General features: G+C 37.7%; 1 pseudogene; it reads left to right on the top strand.

Annotated features, from left to right (window-relative positions):
• The first annotated feature begins 3521 nt into the window (after positions 1-3521).
• On the top strand, positions 3522-4945 carry LOC137245933 (ubiquitin-like modifier-activating enzyme 1 pseudogene; annotated as a pseudogene).
• Positions 4946-24801: the final 19856 nt, after the last annotated feature.

The raw sequence follows: 24801 nt of genomic DNA, 5'->3' as shown, positions 1-24801 counted from the left end.
GCCTTTGCAGCAACTTTTTTAAGCTCAAACAGTGAGAAAAATCTATCACGAAAAGTGTTTGATATCCGATCTAAATATCTAGCCACCAAAACAAGATTTTGTGATTGACCGCTGGTTTCATCAACAATTAACGAAAATTGGTTTGCTTCAAGATTCAAAAATTTTCTAAACTATCTTCTAGGTGAAGTGTCATTGTTCTGCTACATTTTGATGACATCAATTTTTTTGTAAGAAATCCATTGAGGTAAATTATAAATTATATAAGAGTTAATGAAGGTGTGGAAAATTTTGTGGGCAGTGTTGAAAATTTTTTCCTCAGTGAGTAAAAACAATCTTGATTGCAGCCTAGAACGGACCAAAATTGGAAAAAAGGGACCAGCGGACCAAATGGGGTTGGAATGGACCATTTTTGGCCCAAATGGACCAAAGTGACAACCGTGCTTAAAAGACTTCAAAATTAGCCATCATCCGGTGGCAAAATCCTGAGCCAGATAAATAATTTTGCATGTAAATGTGGCACCCGTGTCGTGGGGCGCGATCGCACGCAAATAAAAGAAATAAAAAAAGAAGAATTAATACCGAGTAATTACAATTTATTTATAAAATATAAAGAAAGGAATTAGCGACGATCTACAATATTTGTTTATAAAAGTGAAACACTCACAAACTTCCTGTTCGTCAGGAAAGCTAATTATTTCACAATACAAATTCCGATTTAATATGCAGTAGTGCAATTAGAAAGAAATTAATGGAAATACAAAATGCACTTGGCACATTCAAATTTATGAAAATTATTAATTGCAAATATTAATTACAATGAAAATCTCAAATTAGTAAAAAAGTAAAAGAAAATGTGGAAAATGGTTGGTTTATATTACTCCCTGGGGCTAGCTGCTGGCTCGTGGACGTTCCAAAATAGAAGAAAGAGTTTAAAACGAAAAAAGGTCCGCACCACCTGCCGATAGCTAACTTTCGTCGAGTTTTTCCCCTTTGAAGTTAGCGCTCGGCAGAGGTGGGCCGTTACCGGTAAATAATATTATTGCCAAAAATGTGCATTAGGGTGGTAGGGAATATTTAGGCTTGTGGTCTAAACATGCCGGCCCCCTTGCGGCGAGCAACTCGAAAGAACAAAAACAAACTGATGAGTACGCCAGCAACCGTCCCAAGATGTGATAACTTAAATTAAAATTCCAATACGATCTCCTGTGAACTCCCGGTCTCCACTAATGCAGCCTCTCTGGGCGGAGCTGTGAATAAAAAAGGAAAGTTAGTATTGATGTACGTTGGGTTGCTTGGTTTTGATGCACCTGGTTAATTAGATGTACCTTTGACATTGGTAGGAAATTAGAGTAACTGTAAATGAGCGATGCCAGAACATTATTGCTGGAAAGCTCCGGATATTACCAGCCCGAATATGGTGGCTGGATCAGCAGCCCGCCTACGTTCGGAGGTGTGCCGCTAACCATTAGGCTGGCGTAGACATCGGCACCCAGTGTGAGCCGGACAGGTGTAGACCGGTAGAAAGCTGGATCCGCCAGCTTCATAAATTGGAATGGCGTGGCTACCGATGGATCCAGAGTCGCTTTCGGAGTAAGCCGTGAATATCGTGCCACCACTGTGGCCTGGGTCGTCACTGCTCCCGTTACCCCGTTTTTCCCTCGCAGAACAAGCGTGCACTTCACGTAATAGGACGTGCCGGTGCGCTCTAACCAGAGGTCCTTTGCGAGGTTTGCATCGATGATGGAATTCGGAGCGCACGGATCGATGAGGGCGCGTACTGCGTGGAGCTTCCCTCCTGCTGCTATGCGAACGACCGTCGTTGGAGCTATGGCTACAAATTCGCGTGTAATGGTTGTTGCTAGAGGCGTCTCCTGGAGGCGTCCCGTTCTGAAGCCGACTGGGGTTGTTGTTTGGCGCGCGAGAGTGGTTACTTGGGCACGAGCGTTATACGGAGCTGCCCTACCAACTGAGCGTCGTGACGAGCGGGACGGACGCGGTTCCGCGCCGCCACGGCGCCACGGTTAGAGCGGTGCGATGGGGGGAAAGGACGTATCTCCCCGCCATCCCCGCGTTGTACCTTTGAAGGCTTTTCATGTTGTAGTAGCGGTCGGCAACGTTGTGGTCCTGAACGGCCCGGTAGTGTTGTTTCTACTATTGCAGTAAGATCTTCCCGTCGGTCGATCTCTTCTTCGGCGACGTCCGCTTCCCACCACAGGGTTTGCTCCATGACGTGGATTGATAGAGCTCCGTTGGAGCTCTCTTCGCCATCACTTTCGTGGGACGGCGGTGGAACGTCCTCGAGGTATGTTGAAGTATGGTGCTGCTCGTTGCACCAATGACAGCGATCTTCGCTAGGACATATCTTCCGTTGGTGGAATGGCGATAAGCAATTTGTGCAGTCTCAAATCTATAATCATCTTTGGTCGATCCATGTTCGTCATGCGCCGGTAAATCGGGCAGGGAATGCTGTGCGATTTTACACATAGCCGGCATGGGACGCTGAATGTGTTGCCGCGTGCCTCCGTCTTGGCGCGTTTATGGGACAATCCAGTCATTCTGGAATATCAAATTGTTAGTAGCCCATTCGTAGATGCCCTTAGGTTGGGTGGCTTATGGGCGGAGAAAAGGAGCTTAAATGGCTGAGCTTGTGGTTGGCATACTCGGGATAAAGGGTTTATTTTTGATGAATAATCTGGTTAAGTTATTCTGCCGATATAATGACGTGTAGTTGTTGAAACCACTGTTAGGTTTAGTAAACTTTTATTGACATACAAATTCTGATATTGAAAGCCATCAATAGTAAAATTAAGAATTATTGAATATAGACTAAGGACAAACTATATTTTTTGGTGTTTGCCTAAGGCAGGCAATACGCGGTAATATACGCTATATCACGGTAAACCCGTGTGTTGCCACGGCTCCTTGTCATTCAGAGCTGGTGAAAATTTCACGGTCTTATACAATTCGAAGTTATTTCTTTATAGTTCAAGAAACAGTCTAGAGCTAAGTTGGAGTTTTTTAGCAGAAGGCTCAACTTTCCAAATGAAAATAGTAATAATGGAAAGTGAGTTACTTTGTTTATTTTTTTTTCTCCCACGTTTTGGTTTTTTTTTTTTTTTTTGTGTTCCGAACCATAGCTGTTGGTAGAATGCGTCGTGCACCTACCTAGCTCGCGTATGATTTGTCGTGCTTGTCGGATCTCACGGATGCGAATTGTGGTCCCATGGTAACGCCTACAATGTGTTCACCGCTTAAGAAACAAAAAAGGCAAAGTCAGACGAGTGGCAACCTTGTCTCGTTCATTCAAAATGTCATTCATTCATGGAAATGAGTATACAGACATTTTTGAATGAATTTTCATTATGAAGAAAAACGTGTGATGGGTAAGTATAAGTATGCCAGTATCGTTCCCTTTTTATAATTTTAAAAATATTCTAATTTCTTCTTCTTTAGTTTCGTTTTAGCTTTCTAGAACCACTTGGCCTCCGGTAATGACCTTCTCCAGGGTATGGTATAATCAAATGCCGCGTTTCCCATGCTACGGGCGGAATGGCGATGATGCACTTAGTTATATGGATAGGAAATGCGTATTCAATCGTTTGCCTTTAGGAGAGTCTAGAGCCCTAGGGATAATGGGAAATGTACAAGTGATTGTACCATTTTTAACTGAATCTTATAGTCCACCTCAAGATCCACCAGAAAAGAGTATACCTATTTGTACATTGGAGAGTTTCCCAAATGCAATTGAACATATATTGCAGTGGGCTTGCGATAGGTTTGGGTATATTTACCCAATCAGCGGAAAATGTTACACAATATTCATCACATTCATCGTTCCAAATTTCATTGAACGCATTATAAATTTACAGGGTATTCGACCCTTAGAAGTTTTGGAATCAGTTAAGACAGAGCTGATCGATGAAAGATCCAGCAGTTTCTTAGGTTGCGTAAAATGTGCTCTTAATTATTGGGAAGAACACTACGCAAACCAAATTAAACAGTTGTATAATTTTCCACCTGATCAAGTAACCTCGAGTGGGGAACCCTTTTGGTCCGGTCCAAAGCGCTGCCCCCAAGGAAGAGCTTTTAATATCAACGATCATTTACATTTAGGTTATATATGCCGCTGCCAACTGGCGCGCGGAAATGTACGGTATTGAGCAAGTTCGTGATATACAGCAAGTATCACTTCTTGTTAAGGATGTCGCGGTGCCAGAGTCCAAACCACGCTCAGGTGTGAATTGGAACCAATGAAAGCGCTGCGGCAGCCGCAACTAATAATTTCGATAGCTCAGACGCAGATCAAGATCGTGTAAAACAAATTTTAACAGACTTGCAAGCACTGCGTGAAAGCAAGGATCCCTTGGAATTTGAAAAGGACGGTGATAATAACCTACATATGGACTTTATAGTTGCTGCGTCTAACCTGCGTGCTACTAATTATAAGATTCCTCAAGCTGATCGTCACAAGTCTAAGTTAATTGCTGGAAAAATTATACCGGCCATTGCGACCACCACATCATTTGTTTCTGGTTTGGCTGTCCTCGAAGTTATAAAATTAATTTTTGGGACACCGGTTTGTGGATAAACTCCAAAAATGCCTGTGCGAACTTGGCACTACCTTTTATTGCATTCTCGGGACCTATGCCCGCTGCAACGGTTTGAAGTTGCTGGCGAATTGACTACAAGAATTCCTCGGCCACTTGAAAGGGAGGAGAAACTTCAAATAACGATGTTGTCGCAGGGCGTATCGATGCTTTATTCGTTCTGTATGCCGAAGGCTAAAATGTGCAGAACGTTTGCCTCTGCCAATGACTGACGTTGCCCGTCGTGTATCAAAAAACGTATTGAGTCACACGAACGTTCACTGGTCTTTGAAATATGCTGCGATAACGAGGATGGTGAAGATTTGGAGGTGCCGTATGTGCGGTATACTCGACCTTAAATATATGATTATTATATCAACAATGCACTGAGCGATCAGCAACAGATGGATTTCAATTTAAACCATTTTCGGGTAAATATAATTTGAAATAATTAACTATATACGAAGTAATATTTTATGTTCGAAAGGAGGTTGTCGATACGCCATCGTGAAAACAGGCTGATTGGCATGCATCCTGGAGATGCGATATCCATTACCTGCCCGTTCCCACCGAGTTAGTCACACATGGATGAGGTACGCGGATGTGAATATTTTAAGCACGATGTGATGGACTCTTGTCCAAATGGTGATAAAGATCTTCACCGTATAAGCAGGTATGTTTCGTCGTTACAATTATGAACTTCTCTCATGTCTCTACCCTTGTTTAGATTTAGGTATCCTTGGCGTAGCGGAATCCTGTTTTAGACTACCGAAGTACAAAATCTTGATGCGGAAATCCCTGGATAACTGAAAGGCATTTCGATCACTTTTTAGAATCTTTTTTGACGTTCTTTGATGAGTAAATGTGTATATTTCATAATAGTAACCTATACTCATCATGGATGATCAAACTGAGTAGTCTTTCCGTCACCTTGTGGAATCAAAGACGACTCAAATGTGTTTACTTTAGGTGATCAAAAGGTATAATGGAATCTTTTCTGTCTATGTTCCTTGACGGAATGATGAATTTTATACTCGTAAAATTTGTTTTTTACCTTTCCGTGAGAATCTTATTTTTCTCATAGATACACATTTTTCCTTTTTCTTCATCAAGTTCAGAAAACATATGTGCTTGTGGAAATTTGTATTATGAAGATATTCTCAAGACAATTAAAAGTTCACATAAAGGCATTTCGGAATATGAATCATAAATGATTATTCAACAATAATCACTCCCTTCAGTATTCTGTGCTTTGTGTGACTGAGTCAAATGACTTCAAAATGAAATTTGTATTCTGTGGCAGATAGTGGATATGTGTTAGGATTGTGTTGGCCTCGTTCGGGTTGAGCGAGAGCTGGGTTAAGATATTGGTTGTACACGTTTTGGGTGAACGAGAGCTGGGTTATGCGGGTTGTTGGCCTCGTTCGGGGTGAACGAGAGCGGGGTTAAGCGGTTTGTTATAACGGGTGGGAGTTACAAGTCTCCCTCACCCGCACTGGAGGGTGGTAATAGGACCAATTTCGTGATTGGTCTGGTGGTTTGTCCCCTTGCCGTATCCAGTTCGATGACTCGAACTCGGTTATCGGGGCCATAGTGAAAATTGACTATCCGACCCAGTCTCCATTCGTTAGGGGTCAGATTATCCTCCTTAATGACGACTAGGTCCCCCTGTTTGAGGTTTGATTGTGGATGCTTCCACTTAACGCGCTTCTGCAATTCGGTGAGATACTCAGTTTTCCACCGTTTACAGAAGGTTGGATGGAGCGCCTTAAGTTTCTCCCATCGATTGACGAGTGACGTGCGATTCTCGCTGACGTCAGCCTCGGGTGGCGCTAGTAGATGGCCCCCGACTAGGAAGTGTCCGGGGGTAAGTGGCTCCAGGTTGGACGGGTCATTTGAAGATGGGCTTAGGGGTCGGCAGTTGAGACAGGATTCAATCCTACACAGGAGGGTGCTAAACTCCTCGAGAGTAAATTTATGATCAGATGCGATCTTTTTTAAATGAGTTTTGAAATTCTTGACTCCCAATTCCCACAGCCCGCCCATATGAGGCGCAGCTGCTGGTATGAAGTGCCATTTCAGGGTTTGGTCGCGCGTATCAACGGGGAATGCATTGAACTCTGAGCGGAGAGCCCTGGACGCACCGACAAAGTTCGTCCCGTTGTCGGAATAGAGGTTTTCCGGGCATCCTCGTCTGGCGACAAGCCGACTAAATGCTGCTAGAAACGCGGAGGTGCTGAGGTCGCTAGTCGCCTCTAAGTGGATCGCCCTAGTCGCAAAGCAGACGAATAGGCAGACGTAACCCTTAGACATGCGGCATCCTCGTCCGCTGTAAGACTTGATGTCAAACGGTCCGGCGAAATCCACCCCGGTGTTGGTAAATGCCCGAGAAAAGGTAGTACGTTCCGCAGGGAGAATTCCTATGAGTTGCGTCGGGGAACGTTTGTGGAATAGCGTAAACGCCTTGCTGTTGTGAATGGTGGATCGAATCATGTTTTTGACCCGAGGTATCCAATACTACGTGCGTAGGAGCCGCAGCATGAGTTGGTTTCCGCCATGTATGGAAATGGTGTGGACAAATTGGAATAGGAGACGGGTGAGTCGGCAGGCGTAAAGGAGGATTATCGGGTGACGCTCGTCGACGGGAACGTCCCTGGATGCGTTGAGACAACCTCCCACCCGAAGGACATTATCTTCGTCGATAAAGGGGTCTAGAGAGTGGATCTCGCTTTTGGTCGCGATGGGTTTCCTAGTTTTCAGAAAGCTTATTTCTGCGGCATAGTGGTTGGTTGGGGTTATCCTTATGAGGCGGCTAGTCGTAGCCTTGATTTCATCAGGCGAAATCTGGTGCGACTCTGCTTTAAAGGACGTTTTAGTTTTTGGACGTGTTCTATTCGAAAATCGTATAATGTAGGAGATTACCCGCAACGCCCTTGATATATCGGAAAACCGATCAAGAATATCCTCGCTATTGTTGATGTATGTTGCTGCATGCACTTGTACTCGTTCTTCTTCGATGTTTTGTGTGGTACTCCTGTTCGCCTTGAGATGGCCATTTCGCTTTGCCTTCTTGCAGCCAAGAGTTGTTGACCAGGTCCGTGGCTGGAAGTCCTCTGCTGGCTAAGTCCGCTGGATTTGATGCGGACTCGACATGATGTCAAGCTTTAGTTCCTACCTTTTTCACGATTTTTGTCACCCTGTGAGCTACAAATGTTGACAGGAACAAGGGGGTTTTCGAATCCATGCTAGGACGATGGTCGAGTCTGTCCATAGGTGAATGTTGAATGTGCCTAAGTTCAGATTATCCATCACAGTTTCCAAAGTTTCAGCCAGAAAGACGGCACCGCATAACTCCAATCTTGGTAATGAACTCCTTCATAAAGGTTTGCCACAGATCTAGAGTAATTGTGGATACCGGTTCATCCCAATCCGTCCCCTCCAGCCAGATGTTCTGCATTAATATCTTGGCTACGATGATAACTGGGGCGAGCCAGCCTAAAGGGTCGAAGAGTTTGGCGATGGCAGATAGGATCGCCCTCTTTGTTAAGATGTCCTGGTTTTCGATTGGTTTCGCTGTGAAATAAAAGTAGTCGGAATGCGCGTTCCAACGGATGCCTAGGGTTTTTACCATGCTCGCGTCCTCGAACTGCAGAAAGTCTTCCATAAGCCTGTGAGGTTTGGGTATTCCCTGTAGTATCCTACTGCAATTAGAGGTCTATTTTCGCAGAGGGAATCCTGCTGACTGTAATGCAGATGTGATTTCATCGCGAGCAGTGATTGCTGCCTCGATGCTATGCCCCCCTGCAAGGACGTCATCAACGTACATACTGTTTCGCAAGATGTGCGCTGCGATTGGCAGCGATGCCTCGACGTCATCTGCAAGTTGATGTAGGGTTCTAATCGCTAGATAGGGGGCACAGTTGACCCCAAAAGTTACCGTGTTGAGTTCGTAAATACTGATCGGGTCACCTGCTTTGAGACGAAACACTATTCTTTGGTATTGGGTTTGGTTTTCTTTTATCCAGATCTGCCTGTAAATCTTCTGAATGTCGCTGTTGAAGACGTACTTGTAGAATCTCCATCGGAGGAGTAGTATTGTTAAGTCGGCTTGAAGTACTGGGCCGGTGTGTAGAACATCGTTCAGGCTTGTGTCATTGGACGTCTGGCACGACGCGTTGAATACAACCCTTTAGTCGTTGTGCTTTCTTCTTTGATCACCGCATGATGCGGTAAGAAATAGCAATCAGTTGATTGTGGTGGTACTACGGTGTGCACCTTGGATATGTGCCCTAACGTGACGTATTCTGTCAGTACCCTATTGTATTCCGTCTGTAGGGCCGGTGTCTTGGCTAGGCGTGTCTCGTTCCGATAGAACTGAGAGCAGACGCTCTTAAGAGATGGGACCGAACAGGTTTTTGGGAAGCTTTGTTTGAATGGAAGGGCGACGGTATATCTTCCATCTGAATTCCTTTCCGTCGTGCTTTTATATAGTGCCTCGCAATAGGCATTATCTTCAGTCAGGGCCTTTTTTGTAGGTACGTTTTCAAGTTCCCAGAAAGTGGTTAGTTGCTTGTCTAAGCTAATTTCGTTAAAAAAGGATACCCGTGTATTAGTTGGATGAGGTGTTTCTGCACGACCGGTTAAAATCCAACCGAAGACGGTTTCTTGGGCGAGAAGCGTATTTAGAACGTTCTTCCGTATACCGTTTAGTATTATCTGGGTTCATTAATGAAGAACCTCTTATCCGCCAGAATCAGATCAGGGAACGCTTGCCGAGTCGTTGCGCTAACTTGGCAAGTCGGAAGGCCGCTGTTAATTGAGGCAGGACTAGGGCCACTGTATTGATGCTCACTAAAGGGTCTGTAAGCGAACCTAAGTTAATCGCACATGATTCCTTTACCTGTGCAGATGATGTATTATTTATTCATGATACTTGCACATGCAGATGTTTGGACGGAAGGTTTATTCGCTTCTTTAGTCTTTCTGTTATGAAAGAGCATTCGGACCCAGAGTATATCAGCGCTCTGGCGGAAAATTTTACTCCATTATAGTGTATATTAACACGTGCTGTTCCTAATAACACCCCTTTAGTGGTGTTAGCATGACACGAAGACACGTTATTAGCATTATCTTGTCTTTTTTCAGACTCCATCCTTGTCCTAGCCTGCTGTGAGGTTGAAGGTGTGTTGTCGGTGGCGTTTTGAGTCCACCTTTGAGGAGTTGTCTTTGGTTGTGCTGTCGGAAGATGGAGCAAGGTGTTGTGCCTTGCATGGCACGTGCTGCGATTGAATTGGCTAGTGCATCGGGTCAAGGTGTGTCCACCCGATAGACAATTCAGACAGTAGCTACTGTGTTTTACAATTTCGATTTTTCCTGACGTGGACAACCTACGGAATTTTTGGCAATTTGGTAATTTGTGCTCCGTACTGTTGCACATCTTACATGCTGATTTTGGTACGCTGGCTTGGTAAACTCCAAGTTTCGTAGAATTTTCCCTAGAATTCGAATTTTGACTTTTGGGTGCTTTTGTGGTTTTGTTACCCCTAAGATCAGAAACCGTCTCTAATGTCTGGAAGCGATTGGGCAGGAATTTGTCCATATCGTCCCATTTCGGTATATCTGTTTTTCGTTCTACGGTCTGTTCCCAAAGAGCCAATGTAGATTCAGGGAGTTTTGTGGAGCATAAGTAAGTTATAATTGCATCCCAATTTGTGATGTCAATATTATGACATTGTAGCGCAGATATGCAATTGTTGATCTCACGTTGCAATTTTTTAATTGATGTTCCACACTCCTGCTCGACTGCTTTCAGATTAAATAAGAGTTTAAGTTGGTGTCTACTAGGATACGTTTATTTTCATATCTGTCGCTTAAGTTTTTCCAGGCGGTTGCAAAACCCTCGTTTGTTAACGAGCACCTGCCCACTATTTCTTTTGCCGCCCCTTGAGTTTTTTTTGTTTCAGATAATATAATTTCTCGACATCTTTCAGATCGGTATTGTGGATGTAAATGGCCGTGAGCATATCTCTAAAGGCAGGCCAAGAAAGGTAGTCGCCTTTAAATACATCGGCGGCAGCCACATTTTATGTCCACGGCGCGAAGAGTCTTCATCCTTTGCTTCATCTTTTGCTGGCTGTGGGGTGATAGCTTCGAATTCAGCCGCCACAGTAGACATGCATTGAAGGTAGAATGCGAAGCAGCTTTTATTCTTCCTTCTTAGCGAGCTGAGTTCCTCTTTGGACAGCTCAGGATTGCTGAGAAGACTTTCATATGTGGACTTGGTCTTCTTCCATAGTGCCCTTAGCTACTCTTGCAGTAGTGCAAGGGTGTGCTTGTTCTGGGATTCAGCCGGGGCGGAGTTGAAATCTTGTTCAAACTCGACTATGGAATCAGCCAATCTAATATAAGTCTCCATTGATTTTATTAATTTGAATATGTTTGTTTAACCCTTATGGGTACACATAGGTCTGGCCAGACCTATACGAATTTTAAATGCATTTTTCACATAGAAATTTAAAAGCTACGCACCTGAGATCTTACGATATCCTCAACGCACCTATTAACTATAATTATGAAATAAAAAAGTTAAAAAATATTTGTAAGTTTCGACTTTATTACGAATTTAAAAAACTTATACCTTAACCCTACACCATAGGTCCAGCCAGATCTATGAGGCAATGGGTGTAGCAATTAATAAAATGTTTGTTTTATTCGCCATCACTTTGAAAAAAAAAACGGTAAAAATGCTAAATCAAATAGAAATTGTAACTGTTTCAAAAAAATATTCTGCCAGTTGACATCACACTGTGCTAAGTTGTGGTCAAAACATTATTTTATTATTGTTTTCTGTGAAAAAGTAGAACCAAAAATGTCGGAAAATTTGATTACATCTGAGCAGCAACGCTCAGCCGGTAACATCTCTCTTTTTATTATTATTTATTATTTATTTTGAGCGTCTTGTATAACATGTCACATCCACAGATGATGATGGTTTTTGGTTTGGTTTTGTCCCCGCTGGACATCGAAGATTTACCTGGCCTTGATTCTGATGGAGAGGGAGATTTATTGTGTGGTGAGTATGCTTCATATGTCGAGGATGGAAACGTGCTTGAAGTGGAAAGCGATCCTGAAGACTCGGATGACGACGATGAGCGCGAAGGACATGTTGGTGTTCCCGACCAAACAAATTTTTTTGTAGCTCCCGATGGAACAAAATGGAGTAAGACTTCACTACCATCTGGTCGTGTTCGCAGCCACAATATATTGAGAGAAGCTGGTGGAACTGTGAAGTGTTCTTTGTCCTCAAGCCCACTTGAAATATTCAAGTCTATAATAACTGAAGAAATTATAGTTATTATCATGCGACATACAAATAGAAAAGTTTTAAAAGTAATTGAAAATTTCAATCAGAAAAAAAGTCCGAAAAAACCAAAGCAATGGAAAATGGTTGATGAAAGTGAGCTGTACGCCTAAATCGGAATTTTGCTAGCGGCAAGACTGAACCATGCAAATATGCAGCACTGCTCAGAATAGTGGAGACCAGATTCTTTGCCAATCTATAGAGCCGCTACGTCCATACAAAGATTTTAAGCAATAACTGCATTTATAAGATTTGGCGACAACAAAATTAAAACTCAAGACAAGGATTTCCGCTCACAGATCTAATATTAAGTTAAGAAACAATTATTCAGAAAATAAGACGGCCTTGTCAGCCCATTGTAAAGATATGGGGCATTATCCAGACTTCGATAATGTAACTATTTTACAGGAGGAGAGAAATTATAATAAAAGATTTACTTTGGAAATGCTTCATATAGCGAACACCCCTAATAGTACTAGGATGAATTTTAAAGCGGACACTGACCACTGCGCACATGTGTATCGGAACATAGTTTTAAGGCAACAACAATGCGCGGTAGGAAGATCTCTCCCACAACAATAGGAAAATCAGATGATATATGTATGCTTGTATGTCGTACTTTTAGCCACTCCATGTACTTTTGTTTTTGCAAAAATTTTGTTTACATTTACGGTGCTTTGAAATATTGTTTATATTTTTGTATGATTATTTGTCTCCAACAATCTTAAGTTTCGCACATATGGTTAGTCTGTATAACATATTCAATTGTGTAAGTGATATTTGTTTTATGGTTGATTTTTGAAAATGTTATAATTTTTGATGTTGTTTTGTTTCACAGTCCTGATGATGACTTCAGACTGAAGTCGAAATATCGAATATAAAATAAAAATACAAATATAAAATATTTATACTGCGTTTTTATTTGGATAAGGCCTCGGGCTCATAAAATAGTTTAATAAATTGAAAATCTACATACTTATGAACATTTGGAAAAATTTGAATAAAAAAAATCTATAAATATTTAAGTTTCTTTGTTTTTATTCATGAATTCGTGAAACTTACAATTTTTCTTAGAAACTGCATATAGGTCTGCCTAGACCTATGGTGTACGGTATGAGGAATATGAAACTGGTATACCCGTAAGGGTTAAAGGGTTCGAGATTGGAGGCAAAAGACTTACTGGCGTTGGTGTGTATTCAACCGCAGCAAAAATTATAAGTGTGTCGTTTTTTGAACGTAGTCCAGCTATCAATCCTGCTGTGATTGTGCTGTATAAGTAGAATCTTTAAAAACACACAGATTGAAATTCTGATCTGATTGGATGTGTTAACACAGATAGCAATCTTATGTGAATTTAGTGATAAGCAAAAATTTGTATCAGATGTAAATCTTGACGTGAATGTAATGTGTAGGCAGTGATATGAACCACTTATAGAGATCCTCACGAGGATTATGTAAGCCACAGATAGAAATCCTGACGAGGATGTAATGTGTATACAGCGATATAGAAATAAACACATGGAAATCCTGACAAGGATTTAGTGTGTATAAAAATATATATAAAAATACAGAATGAAATCCTAAGAGGATTTATTATGTATGTAGTGATATGCAGCACAGATAGAAATCCTGACGAGGATTTAATGTGTCTACAGTTGTGCAATGCAGGGAAGCGAATCGTCTGCAAATATTTAATGTGTCTAACAAGTGTGTTGGACACAGATAGAAATATTTTCCAAGAAATTTAGTGTCAAAAAAAAGATAGTAATTCCGATGTGGATATAACGTGTCCACCTCTAGATTTGAAACACAAATAGAGTGTCAAAAAAAAGATAGTAATTCCGATGTGGATATAATGTGTCCACCTCGAGATTTGAAACACAAATAGAAATCCTTATGTTGATCTAATGTGTATACAAAAGTGAAAGTGACGCTGATGAGTATCCTCAATTAACCAACCAGGGGTATCTTTCCCAACAAAAAGAAATAAATTTTGTATATCCAACTTGACGTGGAAAACGTACAATTTAAAGTATTTATTAAGAAGAAAAAAGTGAGAAAAATACAAGCTATATAATATAAAGTGATATAGTTTAATTGTGTGATCAAGCCACTAGCCACCCAACGTAGTGATACTTTTTTGGCTTTTGGTATTATTTCAGCTCGCAAACTGATTAATAAAGTGAATTCTGTTATAGATAAGCTAAGGCTATCAACCAAGTGAATATATGGTTCCTGCAGCAAGTTTTGTCAACGTATGTGGGGGTACAACACAGTGCAGTGATGAGTGTGTGAAAAAAAAAACTAAAAGAAATTCACTGACTGTCCTGCCTTGAGCTGTGTCGGGTAACCCTTACCACTGGTGGGGGGAATTACCCGATAGTCAAAAGGCGATTGGTGTGTTTAAAAAACACGAAATTTAGCAGTTTCACTTGCTTTGCCTTTGTTCCTTCTATCACGGAGTGCATTTTCCGTACGTAATTCGCGTAACTAAAAAAATGTGCACCACCAAGCAATTTTTTTACCATGTACCTTGAATTTGTGAGTGTGAAGATAACGAGGTTGATGCTAAAGATGTAATGTGATGAATTGACTGTGTTGTATGTGATGATGGACTGTTTATGATGTTGAAAGGTTGTGTGTGATGTCGTGTGCTGACGTGATGTGATGCGATCTCAAGGTGACGATAATGTTAGTGGACTGTATGATGTGATAGCAATATTGTGATGATGTGATAAATGTGATGCTTTTGATGATGGGATGATTTTATGGCTGTATGTGTGTTGTGATGACCAGTTGGACTGTATGTGTTGCTCGTTCGTTTGTGTTTTCGCTGGTTTTTATGTATGTTGATAATAGCCTCCTTAAATTTTGTTTAATTTATCCAAAGATGAAAATTGGCAAAAATTTAAAAAAAGGTGCGGTTTTCTCCAACTTAAATTGTCTCGGCACGAATGGACCAAATGTTAGCGGGGGGAATGTGGCACCCGTGTCGTGGGGCGCAATCGCACGCAAATAAAAGAAATAAAAAAAGAAGAATTAATACCGAGTAATTACAATTTATTAATAAAATATAAAGAAAGGAATTAGCGACGAGCTACAATATTTGTTTATAAAAGTGAAACACTCACAAACTTCCTGTCCGTCAGGAAAGCTAATTATTTCACAATACAAATAGCAATTCCGATTTAATATGCAGTAGTTCAATTAGAAAGAAATTAATGGAAATACAAAATGCACTTGGCACATTCAAATTTATTAAAATTATTAATTGCAAATATTAATTACAATGAAAATCTCAAATTAGTAAAAAATGGTAAATGTAGAAAATGGTTGGTTTATATTACTCACCTGGGGCTAGCTGCTGGCTCGTGGACGTTCCAAAATAGAAGAAAGAGTTTAAAACGAAAAAAGGTCCGCACCACCTGCCGATAGCTAACTTCCGTCGAGTTATTCCCCTTTGAAGTTAGCGCTCGGCAGGGGTGGGCCGTTACCGGTAAATAATAATATTGCCAAAAATTCGCATTAGGGTGGTAGGGAATATTTAGGCTGGTGGCCTAAACAATGACTTATAACCATAAAGCCATACCCAGATAAAACAACTGATCGAACCTACCTTATGGAAATCAATGTAATGGATTAATGGTGCCATGCCATAACGTTAACTCGATTACATCGATTTCCATAAGGTAGGTGTGATCAGCTGTTTTATCTGGTTATGGTTATAGGTCACCATTAATTCGCCCTTCAAACATGCCGAAAGTTTACGTGAAATGTCTCCATTATGGGAGATGGTGCAATAAGGTATTCAACCCTATTCTGCATTTCGACTTGGATTGGAATTTTTTCGATTTGGCAATTTTGGTATTCTGTGTTCCAATCTCTTTCGATCCAAGTTCCGTTTTTCTAAGTTGCAAATTTGTTGGCGGAAAAATATTTTCTTTTTATTTTTTTATTAATTTATAACAGAATTTTAACAAAAATGTAAGTAAAACTTGCTAAGAAACGTAAAACGCTTGATTATGACTGTTTTTTTATATGTTTCCAGGTCAAAAACCTTATGTCGTTGTCGAAGTCCTTGAACGTATTTTCCTCGCAAAAGTATCTAAAACATACTTCAAAGCATCCTTATTAAGTCGAAAGTTTTTTTGAACCTAAATAAGAAAATAAGTCATTGAACTTTACCACTTTTAAGTTCAATTTCTTACAATTCGTCATTCATCTCAAATGGATTACACAAATCTCGCAATATTTGCCTTTTCATTTTCGCCTGGCCATTTTCGTATCCGTTGCTTTCCAACTCCACAAATAATGCCGCGGATATTGATTCCAATATAATAGACAGCTATAATTTGTGTCTGTTCGTTGGGTCCAGTTATATGCCAAAGCAAGCTGCCGGAGTAGAGGAAGGTGAAGCGAAAACGTAAACAATCCTTGCGGAAAGAATAAATAAATCTTCATAAAATATTTTAGGCCAGTGCAATGAAATTCGCATCCATAAAATTCAGAAAATGTCAACTATATTCGTGCAGGAATCAGTTTTAACAAAACTTGGTGGCCACGGCAGGGAATTGGAGCTGCATCACGCTGGAACCCACTTTGAAAAAATCCAAATTTTTTTTGTGATTTCTATAACTACAAACGATGCAATTGATTGTAGTGAAATTCATTTTTTTGTAGTTCTTATAGTTACTCCGAAAATATAATACATTGTGCGGAAACCAAGCAATTTAAGCAAATTTGGTTTTTTTCTTTTTGAAATACGTCTTAAATCGTTTGTAGTTTTTCATACGAAAAATAAATTTTTTTTTGGTCCACAGGTTTCGGAGATATCGCTAACGCATCTCAAAAAAACCAAGAACGCAGCAATTTGGAAGCACTAAAAGTACTTTTCCTATAACTACAAACGATGAAATTGATTGTAGTGAAATTCATTTTTTTGTAGTTTTTATAGTTACTCCGAAAATATAATACATTGTGCGGAAACCAAGCAATTTAAGGAAATTTGGGTTTTTTCTTTTTGAAATACGTTTTAAATCGTTTGTAGTTTTTCATACGAAAAAAAATTTTTTTTTTGGTCGACAGGTTTCGGAGATATCGCTAACGCATCTCAAAAAAACAAAGAACGCAGCAATTTGGAAGCACTAAAAGTACTTTTCCTATAACTACAAACGATGAAATTGATTGTAGTGAAATTCATTTTTTTGTAGTTTTTATAGTTACTCCGAAAATATAATACATTGTGCGGAAACCAAGCAATTTAAGGAAATTTGGGTTTTTTCTTTTTGAAATACGTTTTAAATCGTTTGTAGTTTTTCATACGAAAAAAAATTTTTTTTTTGGTCGATAGGTTTCGGAGATATCGCTAACGCATCTCAAAAAAACAAAGAACGCAGCAATTTGGAAGCACTAAAAGTACTTTTCCTATAACTACAAACGATTAAATTGATTTTAGTGAAATTCATTTTTTTGAAGTTTTTATAGTTACTCCGAAAATATAATACATTGTGCGGAAACCAAGCAATTTAAGGAAATTTGGGTTTTTTCTTTTTGAAATACGTTTTAAATCGTTTGTAGTTTTTCATACGAAAAAAATTTTTTTTTTGGTCGACAGGTTTCGGAGACATCGCTAACGCATCTCAAAAAAACAAAGAACGCAGCAATTTGGAAGCACTAAAAGTACTTTTCCTATAACTACAAACGATGAAATTGATTGTAGTGAAATTCATTTTTTTGTAGTTTTTATAGTTACACCGAAAATATAATACATTTTGCGGAAACCAAGCAATTTAAGGAAATTTGGGTTTTTTCTTTTTGAAATACGTTTTAAATCGTTTGTAGTTTTTCATACGAAAAAAAATTTTTTTTTTCGTCGACAGGTTTCGGAGACATCGCTAACGCATCTCAAAAAAACAAAGAACGCAGCAATTTGGAAGCACTAAAAGTACTTTTCCTATAACTACAAACGATGAAATTGATTGTAGTGAAATTCATTTTTTTGTAGTTTTTATAGTTACTCCGAAAATATAATACATTGTGCGGAAACCAAGCAATTTAAGGAAATTTGGGTTTTTTCTTTTTGAAATACGTTTTAAATCGTTTGTAGTTTTTCACACGAAAAAAATTTTTTTTTTTGGTCGACAGGTTTCGGAGATATCGCTAACGCATCTCAAAAAAACAAAGAACGCAGCAATTTGGAAGCACTAAAAGTACTTTTCCTATAACTACAAACGATGAAATTGATTGTAGTGAAATTCATTTTTTCGTAGTTTTTATAGTTACTCCGAAAATATAATACATTGTGCGGAAACCAAGCAATTTAAGGAAATTTGGGTTTTCTCTTTTTGAAATACGTTTTAAATCGTTTGTAGTTTTTCATACGAAAAAAAATTTTTTTTTTGGTCGACAGGTTTCGGAGATATCGCTAACGCATCTCAAAAAAACAAAGAACGCAGCAATTTGGAAGCACTAAAAGTACTTTTCCTATAACTACAAACGATGAAATTGATTGTAGTGAAATTCATTTTTTTGTAGTTTTTATAGTTACTCCGAAAATATAATACATTGTGCGGAAACCAAGCAATTTAAGGAAATTTGGGCTTTTTCTTTTTGAAATACGTTTTAAATCGTTTGTGGTTTTTCATACGAAAAAAAATTTTTTTTTTGGTCGACAGGTTTCGGAGATATCGCTAACGCATCTCAAAAAAACAAAGAACGCAGCAATTTGGAAGCACTAAAAGTACTTTTCCTATAACTACAAACGATGAAATTGATTGTAGTGAAATTCATTTTTTTGTAGTTCTTATAGTTACTCCGAAAATATAATACATTGTGCGGAAACCAAGCAATTTAAGTAAATTTGGTTTTTTTGTTTTTGAAATACGTTTTAAATCGTTTCTAGTTTTTCATAGGAAAAAAAAAATTTTTTTTTGGTCCATAGGTTTCGGAGATATCGCTAACGCATCTCAAAAAAACCAAGAACGCAGCAATTTGGAAGCACTAAAAGTACTTTTCCTAAAACTACAAACGATGAAATTGATTGTAGTGAAATTCATTTTTTTGTAGTTCTTATAGTTACTCCGAAAATATAATACATTGTGCGGAAACCAAGCAATTTAAGCAAATTTGGGTTTTTTCTTTCTGAAATACGTTTTAAATCGTTTGTAGTTTTTCATAGGAAAAAACATTTTTTTTTTGGTCCATACGTTTCGGAGATATCGCTAACGCATCTCAAAAAAACCAAGAACGCAGCAATTTGGAAGCACTAAAAGTACTTTTCCTATAACTACAAACGATGAAATTGATTGTAGTGAAATTCATTTTTTTGTAGTTCTTATAGTTACTCCGAAAATATAATACATTGTGCGGAAAACAAGCAATTTAAGTAAATTTGGTTTTTTTGTTTATGAAATACGTTTTAAATCGTTTGTAGTTTTTTTTTGGTCCACAGGTTTCGGAGATATCGCTAACGCATCTCAAAAAAACCAAGAACGCAGCAATTTGGAAGCACTAAAAGTACTTTTCCTATAACTACAAACGATGAAATTGATTGTAGTGAAATTCATTTTTTTGTAGTTTTTATAGTTACTCCGAAAATATATTACATATATATTATATCTCCGAAACCTGTGGACCAAAAAAAAAAATTTTTTTTTCGTATGAAAAACTACAAACGATTTAAAACGTATTTCAAAAACAAAAAAAACCAAATTTACTTAAATTGCTTGTTTTCCGCACAATGTATTATATTTTCGGAGTAACTATAAGAACTACAAAAAAATGAAATTCACTACAATCAATTTCATCGTTTGTAGTTATAGGAAAAGTACTTTTAGTGCTTCCAAATTGCGGCGTTCTTGGTTTTTTTGAGATGCGTTAGCGATATCTCCGAAACCTATGGACCAAAAAAAAAATTGTTTTTCCTATGAAAAACTACAAACGATTTAAAACGTATTTCAAAAACAAAAAAAAACAAATTTACTTAAATTGCTTGGTTTCCGCACAATGTATTATATTTTCGGAGTAACTATAAGAACTACAAAAAAATTAATTTCACTACAATCAATTTCATCGTTTGTAGTTATAGGAAAAGTACTTTTAGTGCTTCCAAATTGCTGCGTTCTTGGTTTTTTTTGAGATGCGTTAGCGATATCTCCGAAACCTATTGACCAAAAAAAAAATTTTTTTTCCTATGAAAAACTACAAACGATTTAAAACGTATTTCAAAAAAAAAAACCAAATTTACTTAAATTGCTTGGTTTCCGCACAATGTATTATATTTTCGGAGTAACTATAAGAACTACAAAAAAATGAATTTCACTACAATCAATTTCATCGTTTGTAGTTATAGGAAAAGTACTTTTAGTGCTTCCAGATTGCTGCGTTCTTGGTTTTTTTGAGATGCGTTAGCGATATCTCCGAAACCTGTCGACAAAAAAAAAATTTTTTTTCGTATGAAAAACTACAAACGATTTAAAACGTATTTCAAAAAGAAAAAGCCCAAATTTCCTTAAATTGCTTGGTTTCCGCACAATGTATTATATTTTCGGAGTAACTATAAAAACTACAAAAAAATGAATTTCACTACAATCAATTTCATGGTTTGTAGTTATAGGAAAAGTACTTTTAGTGCTTCCAAATTGCTGCGTTCTTGGTTTTTTTGAGATGCGTTAGCGATATCTCCGAAACCTGTGGACCAAAAAAAAATTTATTTTTCGTATGAAAAACTACAAACGATTTAAAACGTATTTCAAAAAGAAAAAAACCAAATTTGCTTAAATTGCTTGGTTTCCGCACAATGTATTATATTTTCGTAGTAACTATAAGAACTACAAAAAAATGAATTTCACTACGATCAATTTCGTCGTTTGTAGTTATAGGAAAAGTACTTTTAGTGCTTCCAAATTGCTGCGTTCTTGGTTTTTTTGAGATGCGTTAGCGATATCTCCGAAACCTGTGGACCAAAAAAAAAATTTTTTTCCTATGAAAAACTACAAACGATCTAAAACGTATTTCAGAAAGAAAAAACCCAAATTTGCTTAAATTGCTTGGTTTCCGCACAATGTATTATATTTTCGGAGTAACTATAAGAACTACAAAAAAATGAATTTCACTACAATCAATTTCATCGTTTGTAGTTATAGGAAAAGTACTTTTAGTGCTTCCAAATTGCTGCGTTCTTGGTTTTTCTGAGATGCGTTAGCGATATCTCCGAAACCTGTGGACCAAAAAAAAAATTTTTTTTCGTATGAAAAACTACAAACGATTTAAAACGTATTTCAAAAACAAAAAACCCAAATTTACTTAAATTACTTGGTTTCCGCACAATGTATTATATTTTCGGAGTAACTATAAGAACTACAAAAAAATGAATTTCACTACAATCAATTTCATCGTTTGTAGTTATAGGAAAAGTACTTTTAGTGCTTCCAAATTGCTGCGTTCTTGGTTTTTTTGAGATGCGTTAGCGATATCTCCGAAACCTGTGGACCAAAAAAAAATTTATTTTTCGAATGAAAAACTACAAACGATTTAAAACGTATTTCAAAAAGAAAAAAACCAAATTTGCTTAAATTGCTTGGTTTCCGCACAATGTATTATATTTTCGGAGTAACTATAAGAACTACAAAAAAATGAATTTCACTACAATCAATTTCATCGTTTGTAGTTATAGGAAAAGTACTTTTAGTGCTTCCAAATTGCTGCGTTCTTGGTTTTTTTGAGATGCGTTAGCGATATCTCCGAAACCTGTCCACCAAAAAAAAAATTTTTTTTCGTATGAAAAACTACAAACGATTTAAAACGTATTTCAAAAAGAAAAAAAAAACAAATTTACTTAAATTGCTTGGTTTCCGCACAATGTATTATATTTTCGGAGTAACTATAAGAACTACAAAAAAATGAATTTCACTACAATCAATTTCATCGTTTGTAGTTATAGGAAAAGTACTTTTAGTGCTTCCAAATTGCTGCGTTCTTGGTTTTTTTGAGATGCGTTAGCGATATCTCCGAAACCTGTGGACCAAAAAAAAATTTATTTTTCGAATGAAAAACTACAAACGATTTAAAACGTATTTCAAAAAGAAAAAAACCAAATTTGCTTAAATTGCTTGGTTTCCGCACAATGTATTATATTTTCGGAGTAACTATAAGAACTACAAAAAAATGAATTTCACTACAATCAATTTCATCGTTTGTAGTTATAGGAAAAGTACTTTTAGTGCTTCCAAATTGCTGCGTTCTTGGTTTTTTTGAGATGCGTTAGCGATATCTCCGAAACCTGTCCACCAAAAAAAAAATTTTTTTTCGTATGAAAAACTACAAACGATTTAAAACGTATTTCAAAAAGAAAAAACCCAAATTTCCTTAAATTGCTTGGTTTCCGCACAATGTATTATATTTTCGGAGTAACTATAAAAACTACAAAAAAATGAATTTCACTACAATCAATTGCATCGTTTGTAGTTATAGAAATCACAAAAAAAATTTGGATTTTTTCAAAGCGGGTTCCAGCGTGATGCAGCTGGGAATTGGCCAAAACAACGACAGAAACACACATACAATTATAAAAGCAATTCACTCAAAAAAATATAACACTGCGGCAATATATTCTATTGCTTTTCTTGTACAAAATGGCGTGGATAATAAAATATAAACGTTTTTCAGTGTTTTTTACAAATTTTCTTTAATTTATTTTGTTCCAACGTTCACACATTCCGTACAAACAGCTGATTTCGAAAAATCATTTGCTCTTCCTCTTCTCATTACGATTCCGTCGTAATGCAGAATACCGAACTTCGATTAAAGCGGAGCGTAGAACGGGAACGTAATCGAAATGCAGAATAGGGGTGATTGATTTGAAAAATATCTAATGGTCGTAACATTTATTTTGTTTATGATATATAAATAAGGGACCGTTATGTATTGTATTTTAATGTATGTATTTTAATGTATGTATTTATATTCCAAAGCAGTTTACTGTAAAGCGAGATTCAGCTTTTTAGGAAGTATATACATAGTTCTTACTTTATCTGCCTAAGGTGATTTATTTTGTATTAAAGTGAGGCGAACCGGACCCGTGCGTATCTTGCGCAACCAATATAAAAGTCCCTTATCAATAATCAACAAAAATCAGCTGTTCTATCAATCAATTAAAACTTACAGGCTTGCGCTGCCATCTAGCGTATGATAGCAACGGCCAGTAATGCAGTGCAATAGTAGAAATAGATTTATTTGTGTGCTCACAATCGTTTATTTTTAACAAATTATTTTAATAAAATATAGCTAAACAAAAGCTCTACGACCAAAATTACCAAAAGCTCGCTAATAGCCCGAATCTCCATCTTTACAACCAAAACTTTAAGGGTTTTTTTCGACCAAAACACTCCCCAAACCCCAAAAAATATTTTTTTTTTTTTCAAGAAACTGTTATCGGTTTTACAACAGTTTTTTGAAAAAAAAAATACTTATTGGGTTTGGATTCCAAATAAGAGCGAAAAAGGAACCCGTACATAAAAACAGCAATTAGAAATAATATATATGATTGGGAAATGCTATCGCTATTGGTAAATGTGTTTTGTAGTAGACCATTATTTCAATACATGGATGTACATTAACCTGGGTCGATTTGTATGGACGAAAGTTAACCGATATCGCGCCATTGATTTTTCGATAGGATTTGGGCTCAGGAAGAAAAGTTACACTACACATACCCAAAAAAAAATAATTTTCGAGTCTGCAAAAAAAAATGGCGAAAGGGTAAATTTTTCGACCAAAACACTCCCCAAACCCCAAAAAATATTTTTTTTTTTTCAAGAAACTGTTATCGGTTTTACAACAGTTTTTTGAAAAAAAAAATACTTATTGGGTTTCGGGTAGTGTTTTGGTCGAAAAATTGACCCGTTCGCCATTTTTTTTGCAGACTCGAAAATTATTTTTTTAGGTAGGTATGCGTAGTGGAACTTTTTTTCCTGAGCCCAAATCCTATCGAAAAATCGATGGCACGATATCGGTTAATAAATCGACCCAGTCTAATGTACATAGGTATGTGAGCCAACGTCACTGTCTTCAAGAGATGTTGAAAATTTAGGATGATATTGTAGTAAAATGCTGAGTTCATTGTATGTTCATGAATAAGATTTCATGTATTTCATGAAGTAAAAATTAATTAATTTAGTAAAGTAATAAATATCGAAGATACATACATATATACACAATAACGTTTAACGGTGGCAAGCCGTCTTGGCGGCATTTGAGGTGCAGATTTCTTTGAAGGATATGCACTCCATGCCGAGAGATGTAATCTTTTTTAATTAAAAACACACCCAGTGTTTGAATTTGGGTTGCCATACCACAGAACAAGACTTCATTTTCGGGCTCAGTGCCATTGCGCGGTTGTTTTGATCCAATTTTGCTTTTGGATCCTCTCTTCGGAACCGATTTTGCTTTCGGTTTCATTTTTTAATACTAGTTTGGTTGTAGTACTGGCTTCAATTACGGTTCCGGTTTTTCCTTCTGGCTCTAGCCAGGAGGCTTTTGTATCAATTTCGGTTTTAGGCCGGATCTGGTATCGTTACCTGCTATGGCAAAAGTTCGGTTTGTAGTGTTTCCGTTTTCAGCTCCAGTATCGGGTTCACCCCGGTTTTGTTTTCTTGTCATCCCCTAATTTTTCTATATTGCTCTGACAATAACCATAATTTTATTAATATGGATTATATTAATAATTCAAAAGTAAATCTATAATATGTAAAACATAATTGTCTAGCAAATTTTTCCCTTTGTAAACTGTTTGTGGCCCTGATAAGGGCCGTTTTGCGTGGGTATAATTGTTAAGCAAATTTTGTCTCTTTGTTGACT

Source organism: Eurosta solidaginis, chromosome 3 (genome assembly GCF_040869045.1).
Source record: "Eurosta solidaginis isolate ZX-2024a chromosome 3, ASM4086904v1, whole genome shotgun sequence".
NCBI lineage: Eukaryota > Metazoa > Arthropoda > Insecta > Diptera > Tephritidae > Eurosta > Eurosta solidaginis.
Note: the sequence above shows the minus strand (reverse complement) of the source record. Positions and strands in the feature narration are given on the sequence as shown.